Source organism: Passer domesticus, chromosome 12 (assembly GCF_036417665.1).
Source record: "Passer domesticus isolate bPasDom1 chromosome 12, bPasDom1.hap1, whole genome shotgun sequence".
NCBI lineage: Eukaryota > Metazoa > Chordata > Aves > Passeriformes > Passeridae > Passer > Passer domesticus.
The window spans coordinates 14,842,375-14,866,403 of NC_087485.1; the positions used below are offsets into that span (position 1 = coordinate 14,842,375).

Genomic DNA, 24,029 nt, shown 5'->3' on the forward strand with positions numbered 1-24,029 from the left:
CAACATGCACACTCTTTGGAAGGATCCACTCCCTCACATTTCACCACATCTACTCAAAAAACCTTAGCCATGTGAACTGTTCCACAAGGCAGCACAATGCTACAGTTGCACAATTACATTTCATCTGTGATCTGATATGATCACCCTAGACTGTACCAAAAACAGTGACAGTTTCCTCACATCATCCTTTTCCAATATTCCTGGAGACAACAATTCAAGTCGTTAGTTATAGGCCATCCCACTCATTCAAAATACCCATGTAAATGTTTCTTGCAAAGCATACCTGTACTTAGGCTTTCTATCCAGCCATCAGTACATACCATACGCACTTAATCAATTTATAATTTCAACATTTTATTATCACATCTCCCAGGGAACTGGTTTAGCTAATGATAATGAATGGTCATGACTGTCATGTTACTGGGATGACATTTGAAGGGGAAAAGAAAGAAAGAAAAATCCTACCCTCATATGACCAGTGTCATGAGGTTAAATAGTACTAGAGCTCTACCCTCTTGCTTTTTAATGTGGAAAAGAATAAATAAAACATTTTAAAAAAGAGAAAATATGCATGAAAGATAATGAATGGCCATTTTATTAACTTTGCTATTCGTTTTTCATCTCGGTAGGATAATAAAGGACACACAGATCAGCAAAGCTGTGATGTGATGACCGCGCTTGGAGTTCTCACAGCCCCTGGTCTCTGACACACTGAGAGCCTCCTCCTCTTTTTGATTCAGTCTTTGGATGCTCAACAGTTCTGAAAATCATTTTGGACCACAGGCATTCAGAAGAGAACTGTTAATATTTCAGGACTAAATTTTCCAATTACATATCCAAAGCAAGTAATTAACTTTCTAAAAACACAAGTTGCCATAGATGGAAAACAGCACATGTGCAGATTAGGTCTCATAAAAATAAAACCTGAATTGCTAGGGGAAGTAACACCATTTGTTAATTCTAAGGCTATATATTTTTCTGGAACATATTTTAGCCACATGAATTTTTGTCCTTAACACTATAATCTCTGCAGATATGCATGTCAGCAATTCCTGCCTAACCTAGCTTGCACATGCTTCTCAAGAGGAGAGAAAGAAAAAGTCATCACTAATGGAATCTATATCATTTCATAAGAAATTCACCAAGCAAACCTCTTTTCAAAGACTTTTAGCCCAAATGAAAAATTCAAGGTTTTAATAAGTTTAATAACCTTCTGATAGGCATTCAAATTTGAGGTGTTTATCCAAATACCCTCAAGCTTCAGAGAATCCCTTATCACTGCTTCAATTCCTAATAGCTGTCATTCCAATAAATATCAGAGCAATTAAAATCTCTATCAATCAAAAATATTGCTTTCTTACAGGCCTGTCATTTTTTTAAAAGCAAACCCTGATCTACCTATTCTAACAGCTCTTGGATTTTATAGCAACATATAATAACCATCTGACTGCCTTTATTTCCATTTAACTTTTATCTTTAATGTCTCTGCTGTTTCAACCAAAATATTTATAGCATTTTTTCCTTTGCACACTTAATAATATTGTCTCGGTTTCCTGCTGTGTTTTGCCCTTCATCCTGTGAGGGGGGAAGGCAAAGCCAGTGAAACCAGTTCTGGAAGAGAAAGACAAAATTTTTCATTAGTGTTCACAAATCTTATTGAGAGAACAAAGACATCTTTCCACCATGAAGATGCAAAAATATTTCCATGGGCAATGCTGACTATTTCCACAAAACTGGACAAATATTCTAAAAAAAACCCCTCCTTTCTCTATAGTGTCATATTACAGACTGAAATTGCCACTTTTTCTGACACAACATATTGAAACCCCTGTTTAGACCTTTCTTTTGGTGTCATTTGATTTCTCAGAGGGCAATGGGGGTTAAAAAGGCTGTGGAGAAGCTTGTAGTACTTGTGACATGAAACTATGATGGCTTGGCAAAGAGATTTAGCTGCAAGAACTGGAAAGAATATCTTGGAATTGAAAAAGATTGAGACAATAAGCATGAGAAATTAGATATGGTTTGTAAGTGGAGTTGTAGCAAGGGCAACCAGAAAAATAATTCTTTTTACTTAATTGAGGAAAAATTAAGAATTCTGCTCTTCTCACACTGCATTCAAATTGAAAGGTGGACATCCACAAGGAAATATTACATAGCTGGCTTCTTTCCTGGAGGAAGAGGAGGCAAGCCAGGAGAAAACAAAGAGATCTACAAGTTATCATATATTCTGCATGAAACCTGACAGATCTACACAGAGCTGAACATGAATGGAGTTTGGAAGAACATTCTCCCATTTTGCTTTAGTGCCTCCAGGACACGACCAAGGAAAGATTTCTACAGAATGGTTTAGGGGAGTGCCCTCCTTTATTAGCCTTTTTTTCCTTCCACCAGGTCATGCTCTTTTTTCCATCCCTTCCTTTGTCCTGCAGGTTCCAGTGTGGCCAAATAAACCCATTTCTTAATCAGACCTCCTTTATTTTGGTTTGCCTTTTTTGATCTTCTATTTTAAGGGCAAGCCCAGTGGTTATTGCCCAGTTATTTGATCTGTCTCAAGTCCTGTGGGCCCTATTTTCATCTACAAAAACAAGCATTAAGGGCTGCCTAGGCAGATGACACTTAAAGGTTAAGAAGGTTGGACACTGTTTAGAGGACAAACTGTCATTCCATTTTTTTCAAACCCAAGCCAAGGTTTTGCAATGCAAATGTAACAGTTTTCTGTGTATTTGGTTTATTCTGTTTCATGTTTTGGCCATTCCACACTCTCCAGAGCACTATTAAGATTAGGAGAGTGGTGTGCAGTGGTTTAAAGGAATATGAAAAGAGATATTGTCTAGTGCATGAGTGACCTTCTGCAGTCTGGATCCTTAAGTCACTTTAACCTTGAGAATTTTATACTGATGCCAGATAAGTATTTTGGGTAAATATATTTCTTGGAAGCTCATAATATATTCAATACTCAAAATCTACTTCCTAGCTAATTTGACTGATTAACTATCCAGACACAGGCGTGTGTTTGTGCACGTGTGTTCCAAAACAAGGTACAAACTTAAAATCAGGGAGCCAGGCAGATGCTTTTTGGTTGATTTGAATATGATAATCATACAGTTTTTATACACATAAATCTGTTGCTGTGGATTCATGTCCAGTTCTCTTTATTCTGCCAGTAAAACTGATAGTAAATGTGGTATATAGCAGCTCCAGGGTGGTGGATGAGGAGCCAGTAGGAGATTTTGCAAGCTGCAGACAACCAGCCCTGTACCAGTGCTACTAGACAGACCCCCTGGGCCATGTACCCCTCCCAAAATGTCACTAATATAGCTCATGAAATACCCCAACATTCACGCTGTCAGCTCAAACACAGGGTGACAGAACCGAGGTCTGGTGCCAGAAGAAGACACAACCTCCTCGTCAGAGACTCTTGTTACACAGGCAAACGCCCACCTCCTTATAACAATACTTTGAGCTCTGTGTAGTGCATTATATTTTAGCATCCCTTGACAAAATATTTACCGTTCCATTTGAGCATTGTTGGTCAACACCATTTTAATTATTTCCAAGACTATTTCTCTGGATCAAGCTTTTCAATGAACCAGATTCACCTCTTGCTGATTTATTCATGCCCTGTCAAAAACAAAAGTTTCAATTCCTTAATTTAATTAAAATGTTCTTGACTGAGATCATTACATCTTGGAGAGGTGTTTAATTCAAAACTTGCTATTTCCACAATGGTAGTGATTGAGAACAGAAAATCAACTTATGTGATAGTAGTTTGTTAAAATATTTGTTTACTCTTCAACTGAAGCATGCTAATTACAATAAGTGGTCTTCACAAGCAATCCAGTTAGCAAATATGATTGGTTAATAGATAAGGAATGATTCGTGATTAAAAACATACAAAAACAGCATCTGCAGAAGAAGGTTGTTTTACCTGGGGCCACATTGTAAAGCATCAAAAATTTGGTTGCCAGAGATGCTTGGGCTGCCGTGTGTAAGTGGAGTCAGACATATTTTAATCACATGTACAAATGGAAACTCATATATGCATTTGTCTCACTGAAATTGCAGCGGCAGTGGTCATCACTGATACAAACAGTGGCCACCTCTGCACCATGTAAATGTAGTGTTTTGTCTCTCAGAATAGACATCTTCACAAAATCAGAAAATTTGGGAACAGTTCATAAAACTATTTGACCAAGCTGCATCCTAGAAACAATTTGAGCTCTTTGGAGCATTTTGATTACTAAGAAGGAGTGACTATAAGCTCAAAAACTTTGTCCATGACTGAAAATTAGGAATTACTCATCTCCAGTGAACTTAGTAAGAATGTGGGTTCCAGAGTAAGTATTTTCAGAGGAACAAAAGTCCTTATTGTTGGCTACTCTCAGAGACTCACTCTTATGTGCTGAGTACCTACAGGTTGGTCAAAGGCTAAACAAATAGGGTATCAAAGGGAGATGGTATCTCATTTGTGGCTGATTTGTACAGATATGGGAAATCTATCTGTTAAATAATAAGCTGAGAAAGTCCATTAACTATTGTATTATATTATTGTTAACTCAGAAATTATTGCTTTTCTTGACACAAGCCTATTTTAAGTTTGGGAATTTTGAAATGAGAAAGGATTTTGCTTTCTTTTTCCTTAGTCACTGGGGACCTGTGATTGTATGTTTTAATTAAAAAAAAAAAATAAAACACGCATTGCTTTTAGCAGGTCTTCTGTACACAAGCAGCTCTTGAGTAAATACATTACACGACAATAGGAAAATTAAGCTCGTTATAACATGTCTTTTTTGCATTTGCATCCTCACTGTGTGCAGTTCTGGTGCCCCCAAGATAAGAAGGACATAGAACTGCTGAGCAAGTCCAGAGGAGGCTGAGAAGTTGAAGAGAGGACCAGAGCACCTACCTGCCCTATGAATATGTATGAGAAATTTGGGGCTGTTCAGCCTGGAGAAGAGAGCTGTGGGACCTTACAGTATCTGAAGGAGCTACAGGGAAGCCACAGAGAGGCTCTTCATTGGGAACTGCAGTGACAGCACAAGGAGTAATGGGTTCAAACTCAAGGATATTTACATTAGATATCTGGAAGAAATTATTGACTGTGAGGGTGGCGAGGTGCTGAACACTTTGCTCAGAGAAATTGTGGGTGGCCCATCCATGACACTGGGATGGGGCTGAACGGGGCCCTCCCTGACCCACCTGGTCTAGTGGAAGGTGTCTCTGCCCATGGCAGGGAGTGGAGCAAGATGATCTTTAAGGTCCTTTCCAATCTACACCATTCCATGATTCGAGGTCCTTTCCAATCTACACCATTCCGTGATTCCAGGACTTTCTCAAATGCATGCACCATTTTTGAATCTGCCATTTAAATTCCAAATCTTCATTCCCTTACATCCTGCTCGCTCAATCTGCATCCCTGACACTGATTTCCTCTTTTTTTCCCAGTGAGTCCTCTCATACTCAGATCCGGTACTCTCTTTTCTCCAGCTCAGCCTGTGTGGGTATCTACTCCCAACTTCTTTCAGTTTTTCAGTATTCACCCAGCCCCACAAACGTGGTCCCTCAGCAGTAACCCCAGGACCTCCTAGCAATGGGCACAGCTTCCTCCTGGCAGGTCTCCACCAACACCTGACCCCAGAAAACACCTCAGAGAGGGGAGGCTAAGCCTAGGCATTCTCAGCAGCCTGTGAAGCATAAACCTGAGTCAGAACTCACACGCCTCTGCCCTTAGTTTACATTGTAAATGTGAATCGAAGCATTTTATTGTAATTAGCTGGAAGGGGTACAGATTGTAGTTGTTTTATAGAAGCAAAACTATGAAATCTATAAATGTAAAACTGTTATGGCGGCCATAATACATTCAGAGCACTAAATTAAATTATGTCATAATATATAGGCCATTTATAAAAGATATAACTTCTAATGGATTTTTTTTTTAATGAGGAGTTCCAGATTGAATATCTTGGCAGCTGAACTTTTCTCCTTAGTCACAGAGGTGCAGACTGTGACAGGGTGATCCCAGCTGGTGTTCCAACCTGGTGTCAGCAGGAGTGACAAGCCAGGTGGCTCCTTCATCTTTTCATGATCTGGAAGATGAGAAGGATGATGTGGGGCACAGCACCAGGATCCTGACTGAGCCCACAGAGTAAACGTGTGCCCAGAGCCTGAGGCAGCCCAGCTGAGCTGATGTGAGCTATTGCAGCTCCCATCGTGCCCACAGAGGAGGGAGGAGGCTGCCTTGGGGCACCTTCCCCTCCCTTGTCAGAAGAGGCTCTGCAGAAATCATTGCCGTGCAAACACCACAGGACACCCTTAAGTTCTGCCCTCTGCTCCTGCTCGTGTGGTCACCACTCAAAAGGGTACTGGGAACTTGATGCTTCCCTGCTGGAAGTCACCAGTGACTGCTGCTTTCCTCAACTCCAAAATAAAGCCTTTGCTTTGCATTCTCTCAACTCAGAGGTCCCTAAGAACTGGTCCAGGGGGCACCAGCACATTGAACACACAAATGGCACAAACCTTTGTCAAATACTGACGTGGTCTGGCTGGGGATCTCGAGCAGAGCCAGGTCATGTAATCCTTTCCTGGGTGGATAATTTACTCTCAGAATAGTCTTGATAGCTCCCTCAGGGCTTCTCTGAATATGGATTAGCAGGAGGTTTCTTGCAAGGCTAAGCTCCTCACAGTGAAGGAACTGAGTCCTTTCACTGATGTTAGCTGGTTATTTGTAAAGAAAGATGGATAAATGCACAAAGCTGTGAATTGCTGAGCACAGGAATGCTAAAGTCACTGATTCCCAGTGAAAACGAGCAACATCCTTACTAGAGCTACTCAAGGATTTTCAGCTGAAATTATTTTCTCTGGAAAATTTTAGGATTCTTCCCCAAAATTATATTCTTTTTAATATCACTGTTCTCAACACCTGCCACTACCTCTGCAGTCCTCTGCTGCCACTTAGCAGCAATCCACTTAGGAATGAAAAAGTTAGATTTGCTTTTCCATTAAAACATTTTCCCAAATAAGGAACAGAAATGTAAATTTTTCTTTGTGGATTACCTTGATTTAATTTTTTTAAATCACATTTTGAGGTGCTTTCCCTTGGCAGTCACTTCCTGATGGGACAAGAGACCTGAACACAACCCATAATTTGTCCAAGCAGAAGCCTGTACAGTAAATATAATGCAGAAAAACACGGTGCTCTTGGAGGTTCTGAAGCAATGTACTAAGCAAGAGTGAACTAAAACCTACTAAATCTCAATTCCACCTCAAAAAGTATATGATCTTATATATCAATAACACATCTTTTATTCAAAAGTAGGTTGGGAAGAAGATTAAAGGCTGTGATTCTCTTTCTCTGCCCTGCTCAGGTGAGACCCCAGCTGCAGAGCTGCTCCAGCCCCGGGCCCAGCACAGCCAGGAGCTGGAGCTGCTGAGCCAGGCCAGGGGAGGCTCCAGGATGAGCAGGGGATGGAGCAGCTCTGCTGGCAGGAAAGGCTGGCACAGCTGGGATTGTTCACCTGCACAGGAGAAGCTTTGGGCTGAGCTCAGGGTGGCCCTGCAGGGCCTGAAAGGAGCCACAAAGGAATGAGGAGAGAGACAATGAACAAGGGATGGAGGGACAGGATGGGGGCTTCACAGTGGTAGGGAGAAGGTTTAGATTGGATATTGGAAAAAACTCTTTATTGTGAGGGTGGGGAGGCCCTGGCACAGGCTGCCCAGAGAAGCTGTGGCTGCCCCAGCCCTGGAAGTTTCCAAGACTAGGCTGGATGGATGTCTGAGCAACCTGGTGTGGTAGAAAGTCTCCCTGTTCCATGGCAAAGGGAACTGGATGATCTCTAAGACCCTTTCCCACCCAGGCCAGTGTATGACTTCCTGTTCCTGCCTGTGCTATCCCGTTCCTCTGAAATTCCTAAGTGCAAGAAGTATCTGTGATGTATCTCTGCAGTACTAACCCAGTGGGACCCTTAAATCCCTTGCAGCCTCTAGATTCTGCTACAACACACATTAGTCATGATAAGGAGGATCTCTACACCATGGGAGCATAATACACTGACACCACTTCATATTTAAATATTTTTTAGGATTCCCTGGTTCACAAGCATATACCAAAACTGTCAGAGAGGCTTCCAGCTATTCCCACTAGGGCAAATTCATGGTTATTTTGCAAATGTTCATTAGGATTTTAAGCTGTAAAGGAGCATCTCTGAAGATTCACCTTCCAAAAGTGCACAAATTACTTGTGCAAATGGTGCCTCACTCCATGGATGCAGATATTCCTAGCACCAGTGACTTTTAAATAGTACTCACAATAAAAGGTTGTTGAACAGTATTCAGTATTGCACAACTCTTACATTTAACCAAAAAGTCTGGTCTCATCAGAGAATCATTAGAACTTTGACAGAAATAACAGATCATTGGGTATAGAACAAATCTAAACAAGCACTTGTGGTGGCAATCTATGCAGAAGAAAGCAGAGGTTATCCAACAATAAAGGGAAAAGATGCTTTTTTTATCAGGTGAGTTTCACTGCTGCAGACAGAAACCTGCCTGCAAACAAGGGGTCCCCACACAATGAATATGTGGGGACATGGCCAGTGCAGAATAGATGGGGGTTGAGGCAAACAGAAAATGTTTTGCTGTTCCTCCAGCCCAGTTACAATACAACCATTGTGTCACATGTGGCATTGCAAATCAGGAGAGTCCATTACTGTAAAAACTAAAAGCAATTTGATCAATGGGGTACAACAGACCCACTACACCAGGAGCTCTGTTTACAGCATCCGAGGTGACACTGCAGATGGACATTTTATTGTCTGGAAAGTTTTCTTTTACACTTCAAGTGCTGCACTTGGGGGTTTATTAAAGGTTTTCCCAGTATTAGCTTTATCTAAACAGTGGCAATAAACTTCACCACTGACCCCTTACCCTGAAAGATTTTGTCTTTTCACTGGTCAGTGCTACCCAACCCTCCTGTTTCCCACTACCATCTTCCCTTTGTCTGGTCTGAAACATATTTGTGACTAAACAAATAAAGAGCATCAGCTCAGTAGATGGATCTCTAGACCCAAACTCCGGAGTAAATTCCATAATCAACCAGGCTGAATGATGCTTTCAGCAGGCCAGGGCTGATACTCTCTATAATTCACATTCCCTGGGCACACTGCTCCATAATAAAGCTTGAATGTCAGGCGTGTCAGCCAAGAGCTAACATACCTGTTTGAACTAGTCCTGTGCCAATGGAAACATATCACAAACCGAAAACATTTAGCCCACTGTATAATTGTAAATGGATTCTTTTCAACCAAATGAAGAATAATCACTTATACATCAGCACACAAATATGTTAAATGTTAATATATAATAAAGCCTTAAACCACTCCTAGTTGGCATGTTCAGAATAATGTCACTGTAAATAAATGCATTGAAGAGGTTTTAGAGTCCAAGACATTTTTGCCCATCAGTACTATTAGTTTAACAGGACAAACTTTCATTATATTCTGACATTTGGTACATACAGTACGTTGTTTATGCACTAAATGTCAGAATATAAAGATGGTTTAGCCCTTTTATTTATGTATTTAAGAGTTATTAATTTAAGAGTGACCTTATTTAATCAAAACTGCTGTTTAATAAAAATCATGTTCACAGATTTCAAAATAGAGCTTTTGGTTCTGAAGAGACATTAGTTGTTTAACACTCAGATATGTGCTTAGCCTTCCTAAGAATCCTTTTTTCCCCTCTAAGCTTGCAACTCCAGCATGCACAGTGGTTTAATCGTATATTGTTCTCTGAGTACTAACCCTTTACAAATCATATGACATAAAAAGAAAAATAAGTAACATTGTAAAGACAGTAATGAGAACTGTTGAGCTAAAGTGCCTCTTAAAGAAATCCTAATAAATTCCAGAATTTCTAGTCTTCTGGCAAGCTTTCCATTTAGAATAAAATCAATGATCAATGGTTGCAAACAGTCAGCATCAGGCTTGCATGCCTCCAGAGCAGAAAAAACTCATAGACGAAAGATGACATTTAAAGGAAAAAAGCTGACATTGACTCCATCACTGTCATTGCTTCTGCCATAAAGCAGCTTCAAATATTAAAACATTTTTCATCTGTGCTGCATTATTGGCACCAGAAATTGTTTTCTCTCTGTCTGATACTCACTTGAACTGCAGCAGAGCTCCCCAGAGACTCCAGATTGTTACCAAGGCCTCATAACATATTGGCAGTTGATGTGGTGGTGTTCATGTACACTTGCCACTCACAAAGGAGCCTCCCCCTCCCTCCACACTCACAGGAAAAAGAAAATGCTCCGACAGGAATTTCAGTCAAGTTCAATGAGTTCACTGACTCGGATGTAGGAGCTGGGGTGCATCATTCTGAGTGGCCTCCTTGAACTCACTCTGGGTTTGGCTGTGGGGCTGGGGTGGCAGCCTGTATTCTCCCTGCTTGTGATTTTGTGCCAGTGTTTTAAAAAGCTGACCATCTGAATTATTTTTTTCAAAATTTCTTCCCTCCCTTTGCATAAATGCCTCTTAATTCGTCTCACATTCTGTGCTCAAGCTGTTCCCAGGTAAGTGTTTCACAACTCAATGGGAAAAGCAGAGCTTTTGTTGATCAGAGCATTTACAATCTGTCACTGGGAGGAGTGACAGATTTAGAGGTACCATGGAAAGACTTTGCTAGGATAATCTGGGCATAACTTTTAATGCAAACACACCAGGAGTACACAGGTCAGCGAGAGCTGACAGGCAAATAAACCCTAACTAATGCACCAGCTCATCAACAGAAATTAGGCACCTAAACCTTTACTAGTCTTTAAAACACTACTGAAATGGATGAATATGCTGTATTTCACATCACTAACAAAGCCCCACAAACCCAGGATGTTGTCAAGCACTGGTACACACTCACTTTATGAAGGATGACACAATTAAATGCAGCTTCACATCATCAGAAATGATTCACGCATCCTCCTACGAGGACGAAGACTGAGCCTTTCATGAACAGAGGCTTCTGTCAGAAGCACTTGCCCAAGATCTAATGTTCAGAAGGATGTGAGGCAGCAGGACAGGTGAGGCAGCTCTGCCTCCAGTCCCTTTTGTGCATTACGACCATCACAGAGGCTGGAGCCTGAGTCACCTTTGACTTACTATCAAGTGAAACAACAAAGCAGAGCAAAGACAGGCTGTAAATTATTTTCTGTTATTTTCTACTGTCTTTACCCTCCTTGTCAGTGAATACACCCACCTGGACATTCCAGTGTAAAACAGAATGAATGTTGCAATTTGCAACTCTGTCCAGCAATTTTTTTAAGACCCAGGTCTCTGCCCTGTGACATATAAGCAGCATTGTCCACCAGACCCTGTGAGACTATTTGCAGTTATGGGAAAGCAAAAAATTAAGGCTCAGGCTGACAGGAAGCAAGGATTTGCTCACTGTTCACAACTTCACCACCTTCATCCACCTTTTGACCAGCAGAGCCAAGGGACTGCTACTCAAAACATTTCCAGCAGCTGGGGCATGACAGCACACAGAAGCTCACTGTGGTCTCTGAGCCTGCAGCACACCTCAGCTCTTACAAGCCATAAACCACTAATGTCAGCATCCCTCACACCACCAGGCTGGGAATGGGCTTGTCATGCTGCTCCTAGTGCCACAATGCTCCTCATGTCATGGTGCCCCCTGTGCCACATTCCTCCCAGTGCCACACTGCCTGGCACCAAGCAGTGTCACACACTGACACAGCTGCAGGGCACAATTGGCCCCTGAGGGATTGTCCTGCTGCTTGGATGGTTGTGCTGCTGCATCCTGGCTCCAAAGAGAGATTGAGCTTCTGCTACCATTGTCTTGCTGTGGTGCTGTCTCACCTCATGAGACTGGCTTTTAAAAGTCTGGACAACCAAAGAAATTAAAAGGGTTAAAACACATACCACCTGCTCTCTTCCAGAACACAAACCCTGGAAAATCCTTGTCCCTGGGGCAAACCAACTCACACATGCCAAGCTGCTTGTCCCCCTCCTGCCTGGTCCCAAGAGAAGGCCCAGACAACACAGCCCTCTCACATACCTATGCCTTCATTGTCATTTTGTGAACAAAGTCAAGCTATAAAGAGGAAATGCTGCCAGTGGTGCTGCTCAGGGTGCCTGGGAACCTCCCAGCTGTGGATGACAAAGTCTGCAAGTATCAGTGCCCAAACCTGCAATAGGAGGGTTGGTTTTACCAAGCTGGGCAAGCTCTGACAGTGGCTGGGTGACTTGACAGGGCCATGTCTTTGTCTAATATCTGCCCCAAACACAGACAGTTATTTACTTTTCCCTGGAGGTGCTGGAGACATGGCCAGCTTCATGAAAGCCATGGACAAAGGCAAATGCAGTACAGAACTGAGGAATTGGTTAACTCCTACCACAGAGGCAAACCAGAAGTGGAAAATGCTATATTGGAGCATAGGATGGTGTAAGGGACAGGAATTAAGGTGAGAAAAGGATGATATTTATTGCCAAAGGGTTTGGTTAGTCTCAGAGGAAGGCATCCAGCATCCCTTCCTTTGGGATTTGGTTTTTTTCCTCACAATGTCACTAGGACACAGCTTCCTGGAGACTGACAGCATTAAAAAAATTATAGGGTTTCAGTCTATGAAAAGGAAGTAATCATTTGCCACAGACCTTTTACTGGATATTATCTCATGAGTCATGACCCATATCAAGAGAGCAGCCGTTTGAGCCTGACTTGAAGAGCAAGTGGTTGGTAATGTTCCCCATATATTCCTGCAGGTAACAAGTGATATTTAACTGAGAGGGTCTGCATAACTTGGCTTGCTGGCCCTTTTAACTCAAGTAACTGCCTGAGAGTGAATGACAGACTAGAGAGATTGTGTTGAAAACAAACAGAAAGAGAAATCAAATAAAAAGTATCTGTGTGGGTTGTTTTATTGTGGAAGTGAATGACAGCATTAGGATTTAGACCTCCTAGTTTAACACATCCTGCCTTCCCTAGTTTAATAACTATACACACAACTAAAAGACAGCATATAAAAACATGTAGCGATTTAGTGGATCAGGGTTGCTGTATTTGGATTATCAGGGCATTTAGGGGGGAAAAAAAAAAAAAGAAAGACCACACAGGGAGACAGCGCAAAGAGCCTCTCCACAACCATCTGCCACAACATCACGTAGCTCTGTAAACTGACAGACACTCCTTTAGCAGGGCCCAGGCACGTCAGATGAATCAATCAATCAAAAAAATTCTTATGAAACTTAATCACGGAGGGTCGTGTTAGGGAGTGGGGAACAGATTAAATTACCACGGTATTAGATACGGGAAATGATTTCTGTCAAAACCATCTTTACTGCAATTATAATATGTTAATTATGTATTTCATTAAGTAAGTGGATTAGAGTCTGCACAGATGAAATCACGCTGAAGGCTTTGAATCATTTGCTGAGCGGTGTGGGAGGACTGGTGTGAATGGAACTCAGTTAATTTTGAAAACTTTCACATGCTAAACATGTCCCCCCACCCCAAGTGCAGGAAATAAATGCCTCCCAGATTGTTGTGTAAAACATCCAAAGACCACATTAATTTTAGTGATGTAATCAGATCATGGCTGATGTGGTCCAGGAGCTTGTCAAAGATGCCATAAATGTGTTCGTGTATAACGAAGCTGCACTGCTCCAGCCACTGGAGGAAGATAACTTGCACAGGAGACCAGATTTCTTTTTGTCTGTGCTCCAGAACAGAGCGGTGCACAGCACAGAAGGGAATCAGAACCCCCCCTTATTTTAGGTACTGTATAGTCATGTATGCAGCTGCCAGCACAGGCTGACTGCTACATTTAGTCTGCAAACACACTGGAGCAGCACAGCTCTGCAGCACCCTGCATCTTTTGTGCTCCTGCCTTTTTCTCATTCAATGGCAAAAAGGTACTGGTTTCATAGGAAAGGGCTACTTAATGATGTATGAGCAGTAGCCCTGGTGAGCCAATAACTTGCCATGTGTGTCTGAAGGGACTCATGCTGGGTGACAGCTACTGGTGTCAGTAGAACCACGCTGATTTACACCACGGGAGGATCTGGCCCAACACTGTAATCTTTATATTTTTCAGAACAGATTATTGATGTCTGTAGGTACAGCAAGAAACCACCTGCAAGAAGCTGTGTGCAAACCTTTTCTTAGTTTGAATTCTGTGTGATTGAATGAGAAGGAGAAGTATTTCTCTCTCAGTAGCTGGATGTTCCTCGTGCATTTAACGCTGTGCTCTTGACAGAGAAATGAACAGGAAATAAGGGAAGATCATGGTAACTATTGTTCTCCTCACTCCCCAATAAATTAAAAGGCTCATTTTAGAGGTTTATCTTGGAAAGGAAAATTAATGAATAAATAAAAATAAATGTGTCAAGCTATAATTAACAAAAAGAATTGGGCATCTTGTCATGGGATTGTACTCTTAGCAGTAGGTAACCTTCCATTCATAGGAGACTGCCCCACATATTAAAAATAAAAGGGCATTCAGTGTCACAAAGGAATAAATCTTTCAGCTCTTGCATATCCCTCTTTTCTTTGGAATAGCTTCCAGGGTAGGAGAATGTAGTTTAAAATATATCTGAGAAAATAAGAGCAAAATAATTAATTTTAAAAAGAAGAACATATACAATATACATAAATTTGCCTCATCCCAATTATTTAGTTATCAGTAATAATCGCAAGGGATTTAAAAGAAGGAAAGAATCTGAGACAGCATAACACCCTGCATGGAGTGAACGTTGGTGTAAATGACTGGAAAAGGTTGGCTGATTTGATGAAAACCCAATCAGACTCTCTAGGGAGATATTACTTTCCTCATTATTCCACTGATTGGCCTTATTTCATCTGAAGAATGCAGCACATTCTTTACAGTGCTGGCAAGCCTCTTTAACAATATCCAAGGAAAAAAAAGCCCTATCACCTCTGTAATCGAAACAACAAGGAAATTAACCAGAGTCCCTTTCCTCAGGGAACTGTTACAGAACCCCCAAAATCTCCTGATGGATTGGCACAGCGAAGCTGCGAGGCAAAGGGGGTGGGGTTTTCTCAGATTTGGCACACAGCAAAAGCCTTTCATAAATTTGCTAAAAGCAACTACAACAGCAGGCTCAAGCCATAACTCCTCCCTCTGCACTGGAAAAAAAAATAACACTCGAGTTGTTTGCTTGTAGCAACCTAATCTTAACCAACAGTGACATAATTTACTAAGGGAGTTCGTTCTTGTGATACGAAATTTGTTATGCCCACATCACTGTGCAGGGCTTTAGAATAAAGCAGCAATTTCCAGTCAAGTACAAAACACACTTGTGAAATTCAGTCTGAGAACTGTGTTATCAATGGCCTCAAGCTTGCAATAACTGTTAATTAAGTGTATTTTTCATTATTCTTTAGCAAAGAAGCAAGATTTAATGATGTAAGTTAACAATAGATGATAATTTAGAGTAGTGACAATAGTTTAATTATTCACACACATATAAAAGTTAACTTCATAACTTCTTTGTAAGAACAAGTTCATTTAAAATATTTTGAGCAGTGCATACAATAACCACATATGGTGTCTTGCCACACCATTTTTGTGGATACAAGTCAATTTGCTACAGAATTATCTCCTTCAGCAGCAATGCAGGAAAGGAATTCTTAGCATTATTTTTTTTTTGTTGCTGTTGTCGTTGTTTGGGAGGAGAAATGACTTTACTAGCAATAGATAGCAGTGGGGCCACTTGGTCAAAAACTGAGTCAGAATCCTCAAACAATGGGCCTCAATATTGCCTAAGCTATTTCCAAACCTTCCACCAAGGCCTTTGTTGAATTACAGGAAATACTGTGGGCAGAGAACAAAATTACAGCCTGTGATAAGCTGGAAAATGGTGCTCAAAACCTACTTGAACACCAACTTCTGAATACATTTGAGTGTCTTGAGACCATCAATATCCTAAACTAAATCTAGATTAAATGTAGTGAAGAGTGCTTTGTAAGGAGAGCTTTGTTTCTGGTGTTCTAACAGAAAATCAAAGGGGATATGACTTTGACTCAAAGGCTGTGAGTACCCAAGAAAATTATAATTGTAGTGCATTTAAATATAAAATTATTCCAAAGAACCACCTATTGAGTAAGCACTAATGATTCATTCTGTTCAACCAATTCTTCTGTTACAATGCTGTATTTTGTACATTTTGTTCTCCTGGCAATGGACAAGCTTAGGCACCCAAATAGCCAGCAATTTTAGACTAGATTTCCTGATTGGGAATGTGGAGATTCTCCTCAGTTATCACTCAATAAAACCTCTCAAATGTGTCTGTCACACAGAGAATTAGAGCTCAGTAATAGTATGCAGTATCTATTTTCAGCCAACTCTTTGATTTACTGTTTTCTCCAAAGCTGTGCCTGAAAACCTGCAGGGATAATATGCTGGTAGCCTGATCCATTGGCCCAGTCTGGCTAGTCTTTCTCCCTGCCAAGATCACATTTTAAAAGACAGGTTTTAAAAGACAGATTTAAGACCAATTAAAGATTTCACGGTGTCCAACGCCATAAAGAGCTATGATATTCTCTAATTTCAAAGGTTCCTCCCCTCAAGACAGAAACACTGAGGGGAAAAAAACCACTGTAGATGGACCCTCTTACACCCATAAAATAGCAGCTGAGCTGGTGGAAGGATTAAGATTATGAAGAATACTATCTTTTGCAAGAACTTTCTTGTTTTGTAGGAGTTTTGTTTCTTAGCAAGGCCAGCTGAAAGTGAGGTCAGGCCAAGCCATTCATTTGACTTAGGCATGCATAATTGACACCCACGTTTTGTACTTACACATCCCTGAGGGTGCTCTTGGGAGGCCCCCTCAAGTTTTGAGTGGTTGCAGAGTAACGATGGAAATGTGGGAGACATTACATTCCTGCTCTGAACTGGCTCAAGTGCAATTAATTATACCTTTTTCTGCTGCTGGATTCACATTACCATGGAAGCCAGTGCATTTGTTCTTCCAGCAAACACAAGAGCCTCCTTTTTGTCAAGCTTATCAGAGTCACACAATTCAATATTGAATCTTCTTGGAATGAACAAATATTCTGTGTATAATAGAGCCAGAAAATGCGACTACCTCAGGATATGCTTGTCCATCAGTGCACTGGGAGCAAGGAGAGACTGCCTGTCTTGTGTGTAGGAAAGTACCTTTGTTAGAAGGTGGTGCCCATGCTCTGGAGCCAAACATCTGTTACTTTATACTAAAACTCTGCTGCTTTTAGCACTATCAAACTCAGTGCCCTGTGACTGTTATAAAATTCAGACAATAAGACAAAATTCACTGTTTTGCAAGTGATGCTTATTGGGAGCTGCTGAAACCATAATGATAGTTTAAAAGATGAACTAAATAAACTCAAAGATTGCCATGCTATCAAGCAGCAGCTCCTTTCCTCTCTGACCCTCAGAGGAAAGAAATGTGAAGGAAAATCTCAGGATGAGTAGAAGTCGAGGACATGAAGGAAAAGAGATTCAGTTCCACTGAGAACATCTTGAGGAGAAGACACTAGCAGTGGTTTGTGTACATCCTGGGGCATCTACAACCTGCATGTTCTTCCTGTATGACTCTGGTTCCTCTTAAGACAAAGAAATATCTGTTCTTGATCTCTTGCAGACATTTTCTCCAACAGGCTTTGAAGGTCACAACCATGCCCACACTGGGGATGGTGATGTTTTCCCTTACACAATAACTGACCTAGGGGTGATTTAGGGCTGGATCACTCTTTGGAGACAGCTCTGCAGGGTGTTTTGCAAGCCCTGGTCAGCTGCCATGCCCTGCCCTCCTTGCCCAGGGGCTCTAAGGAGAAGGAAGGCACAGCAGGACCGTGAACAAGATCCTTATCTGAGCTCAGTGCTCCTCACAGTCACAGTCTGCAGCTGAGGCTGGGGCAGCCCTTCCTCACATCTGCCTGCACACAGGCAAGGCTCACCTCCCCAAAGACGCGCCATTAACCACTGATGTTTTCATCAGGAGAAACTTGCTTTTATTTTCCTGAGAAACAGATGTGAAAGCACGTTCCAGGATACTGTAAGCCAGTGATCTCCCAAGACCACACCTTGAGCTTCAACACTGTGGAGAATTTAGCTGGACAAAATTATTAAAATGAACCCAGAATGCTACATATCACTTATTTATTGCACTCTTCACTAAAGTAGCCTCATTTTGTAATGATGGAATATTATAACACCTGATTACATTGCACATGACATGGGTTTATATCCTATCCAGAAAATGTTTCAATTAAATTTGGCAATCTTGATGTGCCCTCTTGATCAAAAAAACAAAAAACTCAAAAAAAAATCAACAAAAAACCCCAAACTGATCTAGGAGATCATTGTTCATACAAATAGTACAGAAATCAAGCAACAATATCAACAACATTAGTAAATACAGCACCTGAACTGGCTGTACAAAATGTTCATTCAATTCAACTCCATCCCAGTTTCTGAATTTTAAATTAAACTAAATCAAAATATGCCAAATTAGAATAACCTCTGAAATTCCTCCTATATAATTTATTTAGGCTTTCCATCTAAAATTCATTAAAATCACTAGCTTGAGTAGAATTTCAACCTTCAGCATAGAGGGATGTACAACTGAGTAAATTCATTTTTCCTGTTTCATTTAGGTATGGTGTTTAGCTCCAGCATTATACAGAACATCTCACTAAAGGGAAAAAAAATAAAAAAAGGGGAAAAAACCCTCCTGCTCTCCTGTTTAAAAAGAAAAAAAAAAGAAGAAACCAGAAAAAATCAACCTGCTTTCAAGCCTTGTGCAGTCATTTATGCCCTTCTCTTGTAGAACTCATCTGATTCACCTTCTAATCCTCCCCAGCTCTCATTTATCCCAATAAACAGATACTGACTCTTGTGTGTCCTGACTTGGTTTGCTAGGCTCAAAATGTGTGTGGTATTTGAAGGAAGATCTCACAGAGCCTTTATGGGTGAGGTAAAGTGCTTTGAGACCTGCTCCTTGTTAGGCAAAAAAAAAAAAAATAAAAAAATCCCTGCAATATGTGCTGTCCAGTTCCCAGAAGTGGGAGGTGGGAGCAAAGCTGAATTAACCTGTGCTGGTCAAGAGGCTGGTTCCTGGAGGCTGTGTGAGCTCTGTTCTTGTTAAACACTGACCAAAAAAAAAAAAAAAAGGAAAAAAATCAAAATGAGATTTTTCTATTCTTCCCCAAGTGGTCCTAAAAGATAAACAAAGAGATGAAGACAATGGTACTAAAAATATTTGGCCAGCAAAGCATCCAGTTTTAATTTTTACATACTGATAATGTGGTTGGGCAGTTTAGAAGCCATGTTTACCAACCTCCAGTCAACCTGTGAGTGGTGATTTCACACTAAACCCAGCTCAGTCAAATCACTTAAGCTTGTCTAGTTTTTCTTTGAAGCCTGGGAAAAATCACAGTTTTTGACCAATTGCCATGGAAAACTATAAATCAGACTCTGGTCATTGAAAGTTAGACTCAGGTTCACCATATGGTTTGTAAACCTGGAGAATCACTGAGCTGAGTTTCTGATGAAATCTGAAACATTAGCTGGTTTCACATGGTTTCAGATTCCCTTGCAAACACTTCAAACTCCCCATTCTCTCAGAGCATAAATTCTTTCATTCAGCCCAGAATGTGTTAGGAGATCACAAAGGAAACTTAAGATTAAAAAGAAGAAAAAGGTAGAAACGTACAGTTTTCACAACTGTGTATACAACCAGCTTAATGACCCGGACAAATGCACTTAATTAAGCATTTATGTGCACAATTACCCAGTTTGTGAATAAAGTCTTCACAATTGCGTGTACTAACCGGATGTCAGATGTGCCCAGACTGTACATAAGCTATGGTAAAACTGACCTTAGCAAAACGTGGCCTTCAGCCTAATCAATTGTTTTATCTATTTCAAGGCGTGTATAAAAAGTCAGATATATTCAGCACATCAGCTCGGTGTAAAACTCAACAGCCAACCTGGGAGGTTGGGTTTTTGTTTTGCAAGATTGTCAGTGTAACTTGCTCTAGGTGTTTGGAAGCTGAGAGAGGCTTTCTTTTTTATAGCAAAGTATGGAAACAGTTTAAAAAAAAAAACCAAAAAAACAAAACAACAACAAAAAGAAACCTCCAGTCTTTTTCCATTTTGGTGAGAAATAGTTAATGTTCCATAGTCTTTGATTTATTTATTAAAAGTATTTTACCAGGAAACACAACAGAGACAGGCCTTCTCATTTACAGTGAGACCCCAGAGAGCAGTAAATTTACATACACAAAGGACTAGCATCAACCCCTGAACCTTTAATGTTTATTTTGATAGCCCACCCTGCTGGTAAGGCCTTTTGTTAAGAAGCCAGGTACAACAAGGCAAGGATCCAAACAAACAACAGTGGTAGCTTTGTTGACCAGGTCATATGATGTCCTGCCCTTGAACAGTACCCCTTGTCTTTTTACCCTTTGCCCCTGGAAAATGAAGTTAGTTAGAGTCCCTGTGGCAGATTTAGCATTTCCTTTCAGTGTCTGCCAATCTATCAAAATTCAGCTACCGCTGTGAACCCATCAACTCAGTGCAAAAAAGAACAAGGCTTACCACGGACCCCCTCAAAGTAGCAATCATTTATCCCTTCCTGAACTTTAGCTGACCTTTGTAAGCACGCTAGCAGTTGAAGCATGCAGCACCTTGGCGGGGACCATCAAGGCTGTGGGTTTTGCTCTGTCCCCACTCAGCCCCAAACCCCAGCTTTTATTTTGTTTCATCAATAAATGCGTCGCATTCAGGAATAACCACGTGAAGGAAAATAAAGTCTTCAGCAAGAGGATGCAATTGTGCAGCAGCATGCAAAAGAATAGAAACAAATATAAATACTCTGCATTTAGGGAGCCAGTTAGCATCACGTTGCAGAGGAGATAAACAAAACAAGTGGATTCCATTCACAAAGATTTATCGGAGGGAGGAGGGAAGATATTGTTTGTAGGACACAAAGATGCATTTATATACAAATAATTGCAAAGTAAAATGAATCATATAGAGCATTCAGCTCCAAACCTGAGACTACCGCACGGCTACAATATATTGTCTAAATATTGTGGTGCGTTTGTTTTATTTTTTAAAGCAGCAGGAAAATCTAGATTGCAGGAAGGGTTATACACAGTGTAACTCCCACTGTAAATTTAAACTGACCTAAGGGACATAATTACATACATCTCATCATGAGACAATATACTTTTTATTTGTTTGAATTTTATTTGTATTGGTGAAACTGACCTGAAAGTGACACAAGTTTATTAGAAAAAGGACTCTCAAAAACAGAGTGGGCTGGTCTTCTTACCCAAGATGGATGTGCCAACTTCTAGTATGATTAGAGAAATGGATAACTCACTAACATCTGTGCAAACTACAATAAAAAGGGATTTAGTGTTACCCCAAGGAAGGTAAAAGAGGCTGTCTGTCCATTAAACGCTTTATTACAGTGCCAGCAGCTTTTTTCTAACTCAGTTATTCCTGCACAGAGCTCAGCACTGTGACTGCCTGTCATCCTTACCAGACAGTGCTTGGGGCTTCGTAGTTTTTTTGTGCAAGGTAGATGACAATCAAATGACTCATTGAGCAGGGAAAGCGCCTGACCCCTAGTGAAGGATTAACTACGGAAAGTGAGTGTGATCATGTCACACCATTACTTAGAATTTTCACAGTCAATTTCTGAAAATATGAGATAAGTCCTTAAAGAGACAGCTTTTTCAGGAAGCGCTATGAGCCAGCAGAAATTCCCTCCCAGTACAAAGGCAGACAGTGCCATCACGGAGACATCTGCTCAGCTGCTCAGTGTAAACCAAACACCACCCTTCTCATCACAGCAGACAAGGTTAAGAGCGAGCAAGACAAAAATCAGATTGCTCAGGCCATTCAGGTAGTCTAGGCAGAAAGCAAAGTGGTGAGAGAGAGGACTATTAAATCCTGTGTAGTGACACAGTCTCTGTTTAGGTTAACACAAGGACTTTTCAAATGTGAACATTAAAATCTCTATGCAAACACAGGTGGGCATTTCATGGGATCCTTCTATATTAAAAAATAAACCCTCTCTCAGCATACCACATGAATGCAACTGCCCAGAGACTGCCCAACAAATCCATTGAAAAGAATAAATTATTTACTCTTCTTGCAAACACATCCTGTGTTGTGGATGGGAATGCCTGTCCCTCCATGGCACAGCTGGACTACTGCAAGGAAATCTCAAGAAAAACCACAGAAATACTGTTGGGTTCACCAGCAGCATTAAGCCCTAGCTTGTTGCCTCTGTGAACCTATTATCACTTTCTCACATTAAAACCCCCTCGTGGTATAGGAAGAGAGGCCTGACCCATTAATCAGCAAATGAAGGGCCCATTTGCTCTGTTTTTACATAACACTTTTTTTCATGCACAGTTCTAAATGTGAGATTCATCAAGTTTCCACCCAAAAAAAAAAAAAAGTAATTCAGCCTAAGAACCTCAAAGCTTGGGCGTGCCAAAATGAGTTAACATCTGCTGCTGCCTGAATCTAATTGAAATGATTCATTATAAAATTTACAGATCTGCTTAATGATTTTGTATTTCTTTTTCAGAATCACCTTGTTCATTATCTTACCTTAGGTAAGCTGAATTCAGCAGAGCTGTAGTCTCCCTTCCAGGCTGGAGTTTACATACAACAATTCCAAATAAAGGGAGGATGATTTTTTATTTTCCTTTGACATTGTGTTTGTGATTTTTTTTTTTTTTTTTTTTTTTTTTTTTTGTGAATACCCTCCCTCCCTCAGAGAAAAGCTCCATTATCATCAAACAGAGACCCATTAGGGGCACCTTGGAAATTTGGACCCCTTTACTAGAATCAGGGCTTAAATAGCACTTTAATTTATGGCAGTTTTCTGGCTGATGGCATTTTTGCTCTCAGGTAAGGTCATCCCAATATATATCCGTTTAGAGAAAGCCAACACAAGAATCTTTTTATGCTTTTTTATTTTCAAGTAGCCAACTACTCAGCTGCTAAAATGTAAGTCACATACAGAATGTATGCATGCTTGATTCTACACTGTTTTTTAAAGGGAAAATGCTTTATGTGTGTGAAAAAGAGAAAAGTGAAAGAAAAAAATGGATAAGCATGTGAATAATTAGATCAGAGATAGATGCCACCTTTTCTCAGTGTTGAAACTGTGAGGAGAAAAAAAGTGCTACCATATAATTGACATAATTGATCTATTTTTTTCCCTTTTTTGCTGCAGTAATTTTTTATGCATGCCATTGTTGCTGTTATTATCCAAGATGTGATCTTGTGTGGTTGATAATACTGACTAGATATGAATACTGGTAAGTACCAGCCAATCACAAATCTATAGTGTCTATTTCTGCATCACCAGGTGCTATCTCATGGGAAATATCCTCTTTTTTGGCAGGCACACAGCGCTCTGCATTATCTGTCATTTTCATTAGATTCAAGCTACAGCTGAGCCAAAAAGACTTAGTTCTAGCATATGTGCTCAAAATGGCCAAGATGAGATTGTCCAAATTCACCCTTTCAGGATTGTATTAGAAAACAACTGGAGCTAAAGCTAAAAATTAGAGCTAGCAAAGTATCTGAATTACATTTGGGAAACTGCAAACACCATAAGCTCAAAAGATTTCCAGCTTATCACAGTCATCACCTCCAAAAGCTCCAAGGAGCCTAAGTCAGCAATTTCTATGTTTTTCAACACTTCTTTTGTACAGACTAAATGTGATGATGTCAACAAAGAAGAGCAAGGACATCACAAGAAGAAAAAATCCTTCTGTTTTCCAGTGGCTCTGAAAACCACAGCTAGAAGCCACTGATTACATGCAAATGCCATATTTAATAGGTCAATGTTATTATATTCTGAGTCAGCACTAATATATTAGTTGGGACTGTTGTTTATTAATAATTCTGTAGCTAAACTATATGAAATGGGACCACGAGCCTTTCTTCAATTACAATAAAATAGTAATACTGTATCCTCCATCTA

General features: G+C 40.5%; 1 long non-coding RNA gene across 1 annotated transcript in view; it reads right to left on the reverse strand.

Moving 5' to 3' along the window:
- Positions 1 to 597: 597 nt before the first annotated feature.
- LOC135279411 (uncharacterized) overlaps positions 598 to 24,029 on the reverse strand; it is a 46,211-nt gene continuing 22,779 nt past the window's right edge. The window contains exons 2-3 of the long non-coding RNA XR_010346650.1: positions 3,511 to 3,621; positions 598 to 1,611 (exon numbers count right to left, since the gene is read on the reverse strand). This is a non-coding gene — a long non-coding RNA (uncharacterized LOC135279411). The remainder of the gene's footprint in view (positions 1,612 to 3,510; positions 3,622 to 24,029) is intronic.